Source organism: Procambarus clarkii, unplaced genomic scaffold (assembly GCF_040958095.1).
Source record: "Procambarus clarkii isolate CNS0578487 unplaced genomic scaffold, FALCON_Pclarkii_2.0 HiC_scaffold_266, whole genome shotgun sequence".
NCBI lineage: Eukaryota > Metazoa > Arthropoda > Malacostraca > Decapoda > Cambaridae > Procambarus > Procambarus clarkii.
Window position 1 is genome coordinate 266,708 of NW_027189299.1, and position 17,088 is coordinate 283,795.

Here is a 17,088-nt window from a genome sequence, read left to right on the forward strand (position 1 = left end):
CTCTTTATCATCCTTAATTGCTCTCAACTCTTTAAGACATAACTGTAACATGCTTGTGTCTGAAGCTAGACACAAATACAATAACAACTTGAGGAACCTTATCATAAACAATAATCTCAACAAAAATCACATAGTTCTCAGAGGTGATTTCAATATTGACCTAGGGCTACAAAATAACCCTCAAGTAGACTGTTTCCTCAACAGCATGAATTCCTGTATGCTCATCCCCGCAATCACCAGGCCCACCCGAGTCACTCAAACATCTGCGACTACCCTGGATCACTGATGGACCAACATAACAGCTCCTCTTACATCAAGTATAATCACTGACAGAACAACTGACCACTATCCTACCTTCCTTGTAGCGAACATGGCCATAACACCACCAGGTAACAAGAAAATTACCTTTAGGTTACAATGTGAAGCGGCAATAGGCAATCTCACAAATGCCCTCCACAATGTAAACTGGGAATCTAAATTTATCAATACACAGGATAATAATTCGTTAACTAGCCTCTTTCCAAAATTTAAAGCCTTTACAATACTTATTGTCCTCTCCTCACCAAGCAAGTAACTGGCAAAAAGGTTAAATAATCCCTGGCTCACTAATGGCATACTTAAAGCAATCGACAAGAAACATGAATATGAAAAAAAACTTAGGATTGGCCTAGTTGGAAAAGAAGTAGTTAAGAGGTATTCATCAGTGCTTACCAGTATAATAAGAGCAAAGCGTTCCTATTACGAGAATAGATTCAAAGAAGCAAAAGGCAACATAAAAAGCACATGGAGAGCCATCTCTACCATCCTAGGAGCTAAACAACATTCACATAATAAGATAAAAATCTCCAAGGATGGTTATACACCTGCAACAGATCTTGAAACAGCAACTGAATTTAATAGCTTCTTTTCATCGTTTGGTGCTCACCTTGCCCGAAAAATCCCAGAGACTCAGACATATGTTACCACATATCTTTCACGCAGCTATCCAAACTCTCTTCTCCTCTCTCCGGTCAGCCCTACAGATGTTGTGTCCATCATTCACTCGCTAAAAACCAAAGCTGGGAACATTAGTGAAATACCATCGATGGTACACAGGCGTGCCTCCCATGCCCTTGCACCATCCATAGCACTGCTGTTCAACAAATCCCTAGAGTGTCATACCTTCCCTGATATCCTTAAAAAAGCAAGAGTAACGCCAGTTCATAAAGGAGGTAACACGGCAGACATAAATAATTACAGACCCATATCGAATCTACCTATATTATCAAAATTATTTTTTTTTTTTTTACAAACAGCTCTACTCCAATCTTGTAAAATTCAATATACTAAGTCCCTGTCAGTTTGGCTTCCGCTCCCAAAAGAGTACCAATGATGCTATTGTTAGTCTGCTTGACTTAATCTTCTCAGCCCTTGACAAAAGTGAGTTTCCAATTGAACTCTTCATCGGCCTGAGAAAGGCCTTTGATACTGTTAACCATAACTACCTCTTACTTAAATTCCACCATTATGGAATCCGTGGCCTTGCCCTAAACTATATCCGATCCTATCTTAGTAACAGACACCAATATGAAGCCATCAATGATATAACCTCTCCCACTCTACCACTTAATTACCGTAAAGGTGCCACAGAGCAGCATCCTAGGACCCTCCTGTTTCTTATATACATCAATGATCTCCCTAATGTCTCTAACATACTTAAACCTATATTGTTGGCTGATGATACTACTCATCTACTCTGACCCCAACCCACTCCTGTTAAATAATGTTGTAAACAATTAATTAAAAAAAGTCTACTTGTGGATGTCAACCAACAAACCTCACACAAAACATAGAAAAGACCTACTATATCTTATTTGGAAACAAATCAACAAATGCAATTCAGCTTCAGATAGATAATGTAAACATTAGCAATAAAAATGATGGAAAGTTTCTTAGCCTATACTTAGACAAGAGACTCAACTTCCGCACCCATATACAACACATAACTAAAAAGGTTTCTAAAACAGTTGGTATACTGTTTAAGATCAGATATTATGTACCCTACTCTGCTCTCCTCTCACTCTATTATGCACTTATCTATCCCTATCATTCTTATGGCGTTTGTGCTTGGGGTTCAACCTCTGCAAACTACCTCAAGCCCATCATCATCCAGTAAAAATCTGCTATCAGGACAATAACTAACTCTACCTTCAGACAACACACAGCTCCCTTGTTCAAATCCTTAAACATGCTAAACAAATTCACTCCATACATTCTCCTGTGTAAATTACGTTTATAAAGCCCTTTTTCTAACTGCAAACCCTGTTCTGAAACTCTTCCTGGACAGATGTAATAGAACACATGGCCACGTCCCCACCAGACATAAATATCTCTTTGATATCCCCAGAGTCAAACTTAATCTATGTAAACACTCTATGTAAATAAAGGGACCTAGTCTATGGAACTCACTCCCTTATAATGATTTGAAAAGCTGTCCAACTTCTGCCATATTCAAAAATAAAACCAAAAAGTACCTGTAGTACTTTTTAAGTACGAGGGAGTAATGCGCAAAGCGTCCCTCACCTGTGACGTCACAGCGTCACCTGACGCCATATCAACACATCGGCCATTTTGTCGTCAGTTCAGTCATGGCGAGGACCAACCCTTCATGCAAACTGCACCTACTATCAAGAAGAAGAAGATTTTGTGTTCCACCGATAGTATTATCGTAAGTAAGCACTTATATTTTATATTTTATTAAATTAATTGATTCTATTTTTCTGTAATAAAGGTCCAAAGGGTTGTTAAGGAACAAGGGTGTAGCGATACCGACGCTCAGTGCGCTCAACTCACACCAAAGTATCACCTGTGTAGCTTCTGTAATTAGTGTTAATTAGTTATGCTATAAGATAATGAAGCGAGTATAAGATTAACTCGCTACAAGGGTACTGTGTTGGGAGGTGAGGGCTGTTACTGGTGTCTGTGGGGATGTGAGGACTTGTACCAACCACTATCACCACCAGTATCTTGTCTTGCACCCTGCTTAGTATTCCTATTGAGATATGAAGTATTATTGCATTCATATAATTATTCATTCACAGTCATTACTATTTTTATGGGCTATGTTCTGTTACCCTAATGCTTTTTACCCCTGGGCATGTCCATTTACTCTCCAGCCCTTCACAAGCCACTGCTGCACCCCCTCCATGCCCATACTTACTGTGCTTATTCTTACAGGACTGCACTGCATTATGTGGTGCTCACTGCCTGGACACCTTGATACATGCATTATAGGGTTCTGGTGGTAGTTCTACTCACCAAGCCCTTCCAAGGCCAGGCTTGACATGTGAGAGCTTGGTCCAACAGGCTGTTGCTTGGACAGGCCCCTCAGGCCCACATATCCACCACAGCCTTGTTTGTCCGGCACTTCAAAATCAAATGTTTATTTACGTAAGGTACATACATATTTTTAGGTAAGGTACTCTTTATTTGGGTAAATTTATCTTCGTAGTATTTAGCTTTGGCTCGTCTAATTATCTTGGATAGCAATAACGAGTAATTCTTTGAGAATTCTTTGGAGACAATTCCTAACCTATACTTCTCCCAACCTATACTTCTTCTCAAGGTCATCTTCACTTCTTGAAGATGTTCAGGTTTTCTCTTGAAGATGTCGACGGTTGTTCCAGCAATACTGTATTTCTTTTATTGCTGAAAACCTGTTTTCAGCCATAAAAAAATAATCCTGAATCCAGAAAAAAATCCCTTTTGTATCGTCTGGAAATTTTCAAATATTGCTGATCAAACCTGAGTCTAAATTATTTGTATATATTATGAATTACAGAGGTCCCAGGACAGGGTTTTTAGGCACTCCACTTACATTTTCCCACTCTGACTTAACCCCCATTTATACAAACTCAGTCTTATCTTTTAGCTAATAATTTATTGTACACACCATACTCAGCCTGTGTAGGGTAGTTTATTGTGCATGTGTAGTATATATATTTGTGTAGTATATTTGGTATATTTAATGCCTCTAACCTCTCCTCATAGTTCTTGTCCTTCAGTTCTGGGAGCCACTTAGTAGCATGTCTTTGCACCTTTTCCAGTTTGTTTATGTGCTTCTTAAGATATGGGCACCATACAACCGCTGCATATTCCAACTTTGGTCTAACAAAAGTCGTGAACAATTTCTTGAGTATTTCGCCATCCATGCATTTAAAAGCTCTGAATATTATCCTTTACCTGCAATTGGTTGTTGCTGTATTTATAGAATATGATTTGTTCTACTTTACATTTGTTTGTTCCTTTTTTTCAAAATTTCTTTCTGCCTCTCTCCTCACTGCCGTGTAGTTGTTTCTCTTTGTATTACTGGTATGTTTGGGGGTTTGGCCTCTTCGTATATTGATTCCATTTTTGTGTCTTTTGGTCTCTGTCCGTCTTGAAATTTCAGTTGAACAAATCCTGTTTCCTAGTTCTGCATCTTTGTTTTGGTATAAATGTTTTTGTTCCTTTATCATATATTTCACAAAATTGACATACTGTGCATTAATTCATCTCAATTACTTCCTTTCCTAACAGCAAGCCTTTCCAGTAAAATTCTTTGAATTCTTTTCTGACTTCTGGCCTAATGTTTGTTTTATCCTAGTGTGTATGATGCCTAGCGTGTGTCTGGTGCCTGTTGTATTAAACCGAAGATAAATGCATAAGTATAGGTCAGTAATTTCTCCAGCTTTGAAAGGGGCTTTCATTATGCAGCAGTATTCCACTCTAGAGAGCACTAGCGTCTTGAAAACTATCATCATCGGTATAGCATCTCTAGTGTGAAAAGTTCTTGTTATCTATCCTGTCATTTTTCTTGCAGTTGTGACGGCTACTTTATTGTGTTCTTTAAATGTAAGGCCTTCTGACATCAGTACACCCAAATCCTTTACGTTGCTTTTCCGTTCAATGTTATGATTTGACTGAGTTTTGTAAGTGGTTTCCGTTTTTATATTTTTTATTTTTTCCGTAGCGCATGAGCTGAAACTTATGTTCGTTAATCACCATGTTATTTTCTGTAGCCCATAGAAAGACCTGATTTACATCTGATTGGAGGTTTGCCGTGTCCTCTATGTTGCCTACTCTCGTGAAGATTCTAGTGTCATCTGCAAAGGATGATCAAGTACTATAGGTTGTGTCCTTGTCTATGTCCGATATGAGGATGAGAAAAAGTATTGGAGCAAGCACAGTACGCTTGGGGACTGAGCTCTTTACGGTTGATGGTCCAGATTTTATTTTGTTGACTACTACACATTGGGTTCTATTAGTCAGGAAGTTGTATATCCATCTGCCTATTTTTCCGGTAATTCCTTTTGAACGCATTTTATGTGCAATAACACAATGGTCACATTTGTCAAAGGCTTTTTTTTGTCAAAGCGTTTTGTTTGTCTTCCATGGCATCTAGTGCCATGTCAGAGTGGTCCAGCAACTGTGATAGGCAAGAGCGCCCTGTTCTGAAACCATGTTGTCTGGGGTTATGGAGATGCTGTGATTCCATGTATTTTGTGATCTTACTTCTTAGCATTCTCTCAAAGATTTTTATGATGTGCGATGTTAGTGCTATCGGTCTGTAGTTTTTTGCCTCTGCCTTATTTCCTCCTTTATGGGGCGGTGCTATATCTGCTGTTTTTAGTATGTCAGGGACAATGCCAGTATCTTGGCTTTGTCTCCAAAGAATGTGAAGGGCCTGCGATAACGTTTTTTACAGTTCTTGATGAATATAGAGTTCCAAGAGTCAGGGCCTGGTGCAGAGTGCATAGGCATACTGTCTATGGCTTCTTCAAAATCCAGTGGGGATAGGATCACATCTGATTTATGATTTGATGTTGGTATCATATCCATGAAAAATTCATTTGGGTTATCAATCAGATGGATGGAGAGCTACACTCGTGGTGTCCCATTTTCCCAGCACTCTGTCATATAATGCTTTGAAACTTTTGACGGATTTGGCCTCCACCACCTTCTCACCTAACATGTTCCAACCGTTTACCATTCTGTTTGCAAAAGTGAATTGTCTAACATTTCTTCGGCATCTTTGTTTAGTTCGTTTAAATCTATAACCTCTTGTTCTTGAAATTCCAGGTCTCGGGAAATCTTCCCTATCAAGTTTATCAATTCCTGTTACTGTTTTGTACGTAGTGATCATATCTCCTCTTTTCCTTCTGTCTTCTAGTTTGGAATATTTAATGCCTCTAATGTCTCCTCATAAATCCTGCCCTTCAGTTTTGGTATGAATGTTTGTGTGCCTTCATCGTATATTTTGCAAAATATGGAATACATCTCATTTACTTTACTTTAAGAATATGGTTCGATCAATTAAAAACCCTCTTGTTCAAATTGCAAAGAGACTGAAAGAGATGCAGCATGCTCAATGGATTATATATTAGTGATTATTATTAGGATTATATATTAGTGAATCATATTAGTGATTCAATTATTATGGTCATAAAACAATAAACAAATAGTTTTGGTGTTATTACACTCTATTCACAGGTTATATATAAGTATCTGCATGTTTTGTTCACCATTACAAACCACTAAGTTGGTTTGATTTTTGTTGAGATTGTTATTTATGATAAGATTCCTTACGTTATCTGAGAATGAAGCTATGTCGGTATTGGGAAATCTATAGATGGCACTTATAGTCAAGGAGGATTTAAGGGATTTACTGGAGAACTTGGCAAAGGTATATTCACAATAGTCGTCTCTATTACTAATGAGACTATTGCAGATGAAGGTATCTTTGTAAGATATTGCTATGCCACCTCCTTTTTTTATTAGGCCTGCAGTTGTGAATGGCTTTATTATCACCTTCATTGTATTATCACCTGACCTAATGCGGGTATAAAATCAACTAATATATATATATATATATATATATATATACAGTATATATATATATATATATATATATATATATATATATATATATATATATATATATATATATATATATTCAAAATTCGTCAGTGTACTACATTTTTGTTGTTGCTTTTAGGTGATGCTTTTAACCAGTGTACGTGGGTCTGATTGTTGTGCAACCACAGTTCGAAGAATAATGAAGATATGAACAAACGGCCTGTGGTCACTATACAGTCTGGAAGGGCAAAAGAAGAAATTGGCATTTCTACAAAAACAAGAACTATATAATGTTATTTTAAGTAAGTAACCAAAAAATTAAATAATTTTTTTAAAGTTTAAAATTCACTTAAAAATGTAAATTTTAAGTTAAAAAATTTTAACCAAAAAACTTGATATTTTTCATATTTGGAACCATTCCATAATCCCAAGCATAAATGATTATATTTCTATCACTTGCTCTTAAGATTGTTTCATTTAATAGAGGTTGGGCATAATTGTTCTCTGCTGCTAATAGAACTGACTGACTTAGCTATAGGAAAATGTAAAATTAATTGGTTTATCCATTACAGTATTTTGCAGTTTATTTCATGATCCTGTGCTTAATACTTGCATAAATAGTAGATTACAAAATGCATTTTTATATCATTAGTATTGAATAATAATAATGCAAATAATTGACTTATAAATGATGTACAATTAATTGGTAGGTGATATTATATTATTAATATTTTTTCATTCTTGCAAAGCCTTAACAAAGTCATTAACATGTTAATATAAACTTGATCACCTTCCACTTATTTTCTCATGTGCTACCTACATGTACAAAACCTTATTCCTAAATACATATTTTGTTCTGAAACTTGTCCTTTATATGTTGTGTATCACCATCTCTGGAGAGTTTTATCTGATTGATGTATAAATTACTTTTAATTTTACAGAATATTATTGTTATACTGAATTTATTATTATATAAATAACTTAATTTTACAGAATCATCTATCAACGCACATCCACAAGTTGAGGAGGAGGATGTGACCTTCCAGATGTCTGAAGTACTGAAACAGGCACCAAACAGGCCTGGTGGATCTAGGTACAAGGTAAAATAATTTAATTTTTTTTTTTTTTTTTACTAATTGTCCGATATATATATATATATATATATATATATATATATATATATATATATATATATATATACATATATATATATATATATATATATATATATATATATATATATATATATATATATATATATATTATATATATATATATATATATATATATATATATATATATATATATATATATATATATATAAATATATATATAATGTGTCGTACCTAGTAGCCAGAACGCACATCTCAGCCTACTATGCAAGGCCCGATTTGCCTAATAAGCCAAGTTTTCTTGAATTAATGTTTTTTTCGACTACCTAACCTAACATTTTCAGCTACCTAACCTAACCTATAAAGATAGGTTAGGTTCGGTCATATATCTCTATTAATTTTAACTCCAATAAAAAAAGAATTGACCTCATACATAATGAAATGGATAGCTTTATCATTTCATAAGAAAAAAAATAGAGAAAATATATTAATTCATGAAAACTTGGCTTATTAGGCAAATCGGGCCTTGCATAGTAGGCTGAAAAGTGCGTTCTGGCGACTAGGTACGACATATATATATATATATATATATATATATATATAATATGTATATATATATATATATATATATATATATAATATGTATGTGTGTGTGTGTGTGTAATTACCTAAGTGTAGTTAAAGGATGAGACCGTCTTCCCAGCACTCTTTGTCATATAACGCTTTGAAACTACTGACAGTCTTGGCCTCCACCACCTTCTCACCTAACTTGTTCCAACCGTCTACCACTCTATTTGCGAAAGTGAATTTTCTTATATTTCTTTAGCATCTGTGTTAAGCTAGTTTCAATCTATGACCTCCTGTTCTTGAAGTTCCAGGTCTCAGGAAATCTTCCCTGTCGATTTTATCAATTCCTGTTACTATTTTGTATGTAGTGATCATATCACCTCTTCTGTCTTTTAGTTTTGGCATATTTAATGCCTCTAACGTCTCCTCGTAGCTCTTGCCCTTCAGTTCTGGGAGCCACTTAGTAGCATGTCTTTGCACCTTTTCCAGTTTGTTGATGTGCTTCTTAAGATATGGGCCAACTTCTGTTGTTGGGCACCACACAACAGCTGCATATTCTAGCTTTGGCGTAACAAAAGTCATGAACAATTTCTTTAGTATATCACCATCCATGTATTTAAACGCAATTCTAAAGTTAGAAAGCGTAGCATAGGCTCCTCGCACAATATTCTTTATGTGGTCCTCAGGTGATAGTTTTCTATCTAGAACCACCCCTAGATCTCTTTCTTTATCAGAATTCTTTAAAGATTTCTCACATAATGTATAGGTTGTGTGGGGTCTATGTTCTCCTGTTCCACATTCCATAACATGGCATTTATTAACATTAAATTCCATTTGCCAAGTGGTGCTCCATATACTTATTTTATCCAGGTTTTCTTGAAGGGCATGACAATCATCTAAATTTCTTATCCTTCCTATTATCTTAGCATCATCAGCAAACATGTTCATGTAATTCTGTATACCAACTGGTAGATCATTTATGTAGACAATAAACATCACTGGTGCAAGAACTGAACCCTGTGGTACTCCACTTGTGACATTTCTCCAGTCCGATACATTGCCTCTGATTACTGCCCTCATTTTTCTATGTCAGAAAATTTTTCATCCATATTAGAAGCTTACCTGTCACCCCTCCAATATTTTCCAGTTTCCAGAACAACCTCTCTATGTGGAAATGTCGAATGCCTTTTTTAGGTCCAAATAGATGCAGTCAACCCAACCATCTCTTTCCTGTAATATATCTGTTGCTCGATCATAGAAACTGAGTAAATTCGATACACAGGATCTTCCAAATCGAAAACCATACTGTCTGTCTGAAATTATATCATTTCTCTCCAGGTGTTCTACCCATTTAGTTTTAATTATTTTTTCCAATATTCCAATTCCAATTTTTTCCAATAATGTGTGAGTGTGTATGTATATTTGTGTTGTTGAATATGACCGAAAGTCATAGTCGTTCTGCCCCTCTCCTTACTGCTATTGTTGTTTCTCGCATCTGTGTATTGCTTGTATGTTTGGGCAATTTTTCCCCTTTTCCTAGTTCTGCATCTCTGCTTTAGTATAAATTTTGTTGTGCCATTATCATATATTTCACAAAACTTGACATACATCTCATTTACTTCATGTCCTAACAGCAAGTGTTTGTCAAATTCCTTAAGGAAATATCTGAGTTCCCCATAATGACCTCTCCACAAGTCAGGTTTTTCAACTGCTTCAAGCTCATTTTCTTCCAGATTATAATGCATTGCATACTTTATTCCCAAAAAGACATGGTCACTTTTACCCAAGTGACCATGTCACTTGGGTAAAAGGAGGGAGGTACCAAAGGAGGGAGGTACTGAATGATAAATATATCTTTCTCTTTCCTGGTAAATATAATATCCAGCATGGAGGGAACATCCCCTTCCCTCATCCTCGTAGCTTGTTTAACATGTAGAAACATGAATGTTTACAGGGTGAGGTTTACGAAATTATATATATATATATATATAATTGGTCTCTGGTCTATATATATATTATATATATATATATATATATATATATATATATATATATATATATATATATATATATATATATATATATATATATATATATAAGTTTGTGTGTGTGTAATTTATATAAATAAATAATTAAATATTAATTTTGTTAATATCTTTTCAGGGAAAACTTGCAAGTACAATTCGTATACAAGAGGGGCAACAAGAGCCAGAGGATGTCTACTAAGAAAATATATAAGTCTTTATCCTCACACTCTTGATATATGGTCTTCTCTGGTCTCTTTATTTTCTCTCCTCACAAATGTCCTTTTTTTTATTTCTTTTACGTTTCTCTCCTGTTTTTCTTGTCTTTTAATCTCTCCTTTCCTCCTCTCTTCTAACACCTCTCGTTTCCTGTCTCTTCTAGCTTCTCTCTTCCTTTACTTTTTATATTTGTGGTATTCATTTATGTCATTTTTATCTTGTATATTTTTCTTGTATCTTTTTCTTATCTTGTGTTTCTCTTCCCCTTCTCTTCAATGATTTCTCATTTCTCTCCTCTCTCTGTTGTTTCTGTTCTGTCTTCTCTCTCCTTGCCTTAATTTTGTTCTGTCTCCTCTTTTGTTGTGTGTGTGTCTTTCTGTCTCTGTCTGTCTCTCTCTCTCTCTCTGGCTCTCTTGCTCTCTCTCTCTCTCTCTGGCTCTCTCTCTCTCTCTCGCTCTCTCTGGCTCTCTCTCTCTCTCTCTGGCTCTCTCTCTCTCTGGCTCTCTCTCTCTCTGGCTCTCTCTCTCTCTCTCTCTCTCTGGCTCTCTCTCTCTCTCTCTCTCTGGCTCTCTCTCTCTCTCTCTCTCTCTGGCTCTCTCTCTCTCTCTCTCTCTCTCTGGCTCTCTCTCTCTCTCTCTGGCTCTCTCTCTCTCTCTGGCTCTCTCTCTCTCTGGCTCTCTCTCTCTCTCTCTGTCTCTCTCTCTGGCTCTCTCTCTCTCTGGCTCTCTCTCTCTCTCTCTCTCTGGCTCTCTCTCTCTCTCTCTCTCTCTCTCTCTCTCTCTCTCTCTCTCTCTCTCTCTCTCTCTCTCTCTGGCTCTCTCTCTCTGGCTCTCTCTCTCTGGCTCTCTCTCTCTCTGGCTCTCTCTCTCTCTGGCTCTCTCTCTGGCTCTCTCTCTCTCTGGCTCTCTCTCTCTCTCTCTCTCTCTCTCTCTCTCTCTCTCTCTCTCTCTCTCTCTCTCTCTCTCTCTCTCTCTCTCCCCCTCTGGCTCTCTCTCTCTCTGGCTCTCTCTCTGGCTCTCTCTCTCTCTCTCTGGCTCTCTCTCTCTGGCTCTCTCTCTCTGGCTCTCTCTCTCTGGCTCTCTCTCTCTGGCTCTCTCTCTCTGGCTCTCTCTCTCTCTCTGGCTCTCTCTCTCTCTCTCTCTCTGGCTCTCTCTCTCTCTCTGGCTCTTTCGCTCTCTCTCTGGCTCTTTCGCTCTCTCTCTCTCTCTCTGGCTCTCTCTCTCTCTCTCTGGCTCTCTCTCTCTCTCTCTGGCTCTCTCTCTCTCTCTCTCTGGCTCTCTCTCTCTCACTCTCTGGCTCTCTCTCTCTCTCTGGCTCTCTCTCTCTCACTCTCTGGCTCTCTCTCTCTCTGGCTCACTCTCTCTGGCTCTGGCTCTGGGTCTCTCTCTCTGGCTCTCATATTTCATTTGATTTAAAAATGTCTGAGATTTTTTACTTAATCTAAGTTATATTGCATGGTGCTAATATGAATATTATACATGACTGTTTTTTCTTTTCTTTCTCTTTCTCCCTTTCTTTCTTTCTCTTTCTTTCCTTCTCTCTCTTTTTCTTTCTCTTTCTACATGAATATTATACTTGACTGTGTTTACATTCACTTGTAGATTTTTATTTTTAGTTAATTAGTCCTAAACTTTTGATTAATAGATTTTTATTATTAGTCATAGAAAAACTATAGTGTTATATGTATACTCGGAAAATTTTACTTGTTTTAGTTTTAAGTAACAATAACTGCTTATAACGTCAGACTGATCTCAGCATGACATGAATCACAGGCTGCTTGATCACAAAATCTATTGTGTTCACATATTGCATATATAGATTTTTAAATTTTTACTTTTATATTCTGTTATAGATATAGTCTATATATTTCGAGCTATTACATATATTTTGTTGTATTACTCATTCTTAATTAAATAAATATAATATTTTAATTCTCTTTTTGTACCCTATTTATTTGTAATTTACACATACATATATAGGATGTCCATTTCTATCTCAGATATGTCTTCTTTCTTTCTCTCCCTTTCTATTTCAGATATGAATTACAAAATTATTATACCCTAATTTACCCTAAACGCTTTAATGTAGGTAATTAAAAGATCATAAAAAAGTTTTTAGAAATGTTAATTATATACGTTCTAAGGTTGTATATAAAAGTTCTCAAAAAACCTTTTCTAAACGTAATTATAAACGTGCTGAAAACAATGAAATGTCGTTTTTAGGATGTTTTAAAAACATGAAAATGTTTGCTGGGTAGTTCCCATCGAAAGGGAGAGCGTCGGCCAAGAAGCCTTGTTTAAAATATGAATATTTTTCCTCTCTAATAAGGTATAATCTCTGTGATGCATTAACACAAACTATTTTATATCTGCCTTTCTGATAACATATATAAATATAATCTTTATTTGTGAATATTTGTTAATTAAGCAATATATCAGAGAGCGTGTAGGGTTCGGTGTTCTATGAACGAAAAGGACTGGAGTAGTTTAAATAGCGAACGCATACCAACGAATAACGCTAGTATCTATATAACAAATTTATTGTCATGTGGAATTGATTTAACTTCCAGACACTTTTTTTTAATAAATATTAAATATTTTGTGGCTGTTTATGAAAAATATTATTATAAATACACATTCTACTTGTTAATATTACCAATTAAATTTGCGACAATTTGAGCCATGAAATACGACGACTGGATCACTGTGTACAGGAGGCTGTTATGGCAGCAAACACTCTCCAGGCGACCATATATCTTGGATAAGTCGCTCCACACAATTGTCGCTTGGACCGTCGACTTCCTATGGCGTCACCTCTCACATATTTACGTCTCATTTCGTTATGAAATTAGATTATTTCAGAGAAAAAATAGGTTTGATCATGTTCTACGTGTAGCACCAACATTATAGTAAGTAAATATACCATATTTCTTCATTACTTACGTAATGCTAATACGTTTTGGGTAGTTTTGGCCTGATTTGGGATGATTGGGGTAATTCTATGGACCCCATTGAAAAGGTCTCTCATCCGTATGCACTAACATGTGTGTCTTCATATTTCCACGCAAACTGAATCTCTTCCCACACTCTGGACACTCATGAGGTTTTGTTTGTCACCTGAATGCACTAACATGTGAGTCTTCACATGTGAAGGACGGGATACAAGACACTCCGTACATTGACAACATCGCACACTAATATTTTTACCACTTCGGACACCAGCTTTCGACGTTTCGCATATATGTACGTGTTCCATATTAAAACGACAATATAATGCTATTAACAATTAAAATCTTCTATTTAACAGGCATATAGTTATTAAATGAAGTTTAGTGATGTAATAGACATAATCCGGAGTTGGTAAGGACGCCGCCCGCCAGCGTAAACACAACACACCCGAATGCCCACAAACACGATACAACGCACAAAACACAACACTTCTGTCAGTTTTTGGATAAACTCTTTTTATATTTATTATGTGAGAGTTATACTTGTATAAAATGATAACTATTATAGGTAAGCGCCTAATATTAAATATTAATCAATAAAAAAGAAGTCAGAAGCCACACGCCTGTCTGTACATGTCTTTTGTGTAAAAGTATTTTGGGCGCTCATGTACTTGTGCGCTAGCTGGCGTTCACAACGCCAGCTAGCGTTGTGAACGCTACAAGCATTAGAATTAAACTAATTTATTTTTTCATTTCTATACAAGAAGAGAAGGCTACCCTTGAGTCTGTAATATTCATCTGATCACTGGTCTCCCATTTGGTCCTCATTGCTTTATCTTACTATTATTGAATGTCAATAACCGTATTATGCAATTTCAATTTCTTCTATTTCTTTCTTTATTATGCACCCCATACCCATCCCGTGGGCGGTGGTGTAAAGGATTACAGAGGCACATAATCGGTTCAGGAACTGAACCCTCTAGTTCGTTTAGCTAAGCAAATAACAATGTTTGACGCTAGTTACAAAATTATTAATGTTGTATACACATGTACACACACTCATACATACATGTACATATATATATAAATATATATATATATATATATATATATATATATATATATATATATATATATATATATATATATATATATATATATATATATATGTCGTACCTAGTAGCCAGAACTCACTTCTCAGCCTACTATTCAAGGCCTGATTTGCCTAATAAGCCAAGTTTTCCTGAATTAATATATTTACTATAATTTTTTTCTAATGAAATGATAAAGCAACCCTTTTCTCTATGTATGAGGTCAATTTTTTTTTATTGGAGTTAAAATTAACGTAGATATATGACCGAACCTAACCAACCCTACCTAACCTAACCTAACCTATATTTATAGGTAAGGTTAGGTTAGGTAGCCAAAAAAAGCTAGGTTAGGTTAGGTTAGGTAGGTTAGGTAGACGAAAAAACATTAATTCATGAAATCTTGGCATATTAGGCAAATCGGGCCTTGAATAGTAGGCTGAGAAGTGCGTTCTGGCTATTAGGTACGACATATATATATATATATATATATATATATATATATATATATATATATATATATATATATATATATATATATATATATATATATATATATATATATATATACGTATACATATATACATACACATACATATATAATCACCTACACAAATACACACATCAATAATCTTTGTGTCACAGGTGATCAACAAGAGGCTCACAACAGTCACTATAAAAAGCATTTTACATCTATAGTGAGTCACACAGTTACTAGTCTTGCTGCACACCCACCCAACTGGGCGGCAGCTTTACAGTCATGTGCTGCACACCCACCCAACTGGGCGGCAGCTTTACAGTCATGTGCTCCACACCCACCCAACTGGGCGGCAGCTTTACAGTCATGTGCTCCACACCCACCCAACTGGGCGGCAGCTTTACAGTCATGTGTTCCACACCCACCCAACTGGGCGGCAGCTTTACAGTCATGTGCTCCACACCCACCCAACTGGGCGGCAGTTTTACAGTCATGTGCATGCATTACCTACAGTAAGCAAATTTTGGATACTTCGCTAAGATTTCGGCCAGCACATCATTATGAATGAAGTACTTACACATTTCATTATGCAACTTTAATAAAGTTGTCCATCAGCATTTTGTGGTGTTCAGCTACCCTTATCTTCTGTATGTTCCTCACATTACCAGTATACACAAACATTGACATGTAGGGATATAGACTCTCAGGTAAGTTAGTAATTTAAATGCACAGTAGCAGTCCTAGGCGTTCAATCCCCGACCGCCGTCCAAGTGGTTTGGCACCATTCCTCTCCATCCCATCCCAAATCCTTATCCTGATCCCTTCCCAGTGTTAAATAGTTGTAATGAACAGGCACTATATATATATATATATATATATATATATATATATATATATATATATATATATATATATATATATATATATGTCGTACCTAGTAGCCAGAACTCACTTTTTGGCCTACTATTCAAGGCCCGATTTGCCTAATAAGCCAAGTTTTCCTTAATTAATATATTTTTTCTAATTTTTTTCTTATGAAATGATAAAGCTACCTATTTCATTATGTATGAGGTCAACTTTATTTTATTGGAGTTAAAATTAACGTAGATATATGACCGAACCTAACCAACCCTACCTAACCTAACCTAACCTATCTTTATAGGTTAGGTTTGGTTAGGTAGCCGAAAAAGTTAGGTTAGGTCAGGTTAGGTAGGTTAGATAGTCGAAAAACAATTAATTCATGAAAACTTGGCTCATTAGGCAAATCAGGCCTTGCATAGTAGGCTGAGAAGTGTGTTCTGGCTACTAGGTACGACATATATATATATATATATATATATATATACCAGTATAATCTAATAATATATACTGGTCTAATAAAATAATTAGACCAGTTAATACTCTCACTCGTTGTGTTAGGATATGTTAGCTTGATAAAACTGACTGTTCATTGTTGAGAAATGTGTTAACAAACAATATATCTGACTTATCAAGACTGTAGCTTGCTTAGCAAAAGGAACTTTTTTTAAATTTGGGTTCAGTTTAACTACCGCTCAATGGATGAGTAATTGGGGCATAATAAAGGCACTATAAGCTGATAAAATGAAAGATGGGAAAACAACATTAGAGAGATAAACTCGAGAGACGTTTTCACGTTAACCCGAAAATTATTTGAGGAGCAAGACGGACTGCGGGTCAGGCAATTGGTCTTCATGCTATCGTGATGGGGGATCAGCCATTACACGTGTTAATGACTCTTGTATAGTTGTGTAGTTAA

At 35.9% G+C, this 17,088-nt stretch overlaps 1 long non-coding RNA gene across 1 annotated transcript in view; it reads right to left on the reverse strand.

Moving 5' to 3' along the window:
• The window catches only part of LOC138361226 (uncharacterized), a 230,992-nt gene extending 228,289 nt beyond the window's left edge, over positions 1–2,703 (reverse strand). The window contains exon 1 of the long non-coding RNA XR_011226853.1: positions 2,563–2,703. This is a non-coding gene — a long non-coding RNA (uncharacterized lncRNA). The remainder of the gene's footprint in view (positions 1–2,562) is intronic.
• Positions 2,704–17,088: the final 14,385 nt, after the last annotated feature.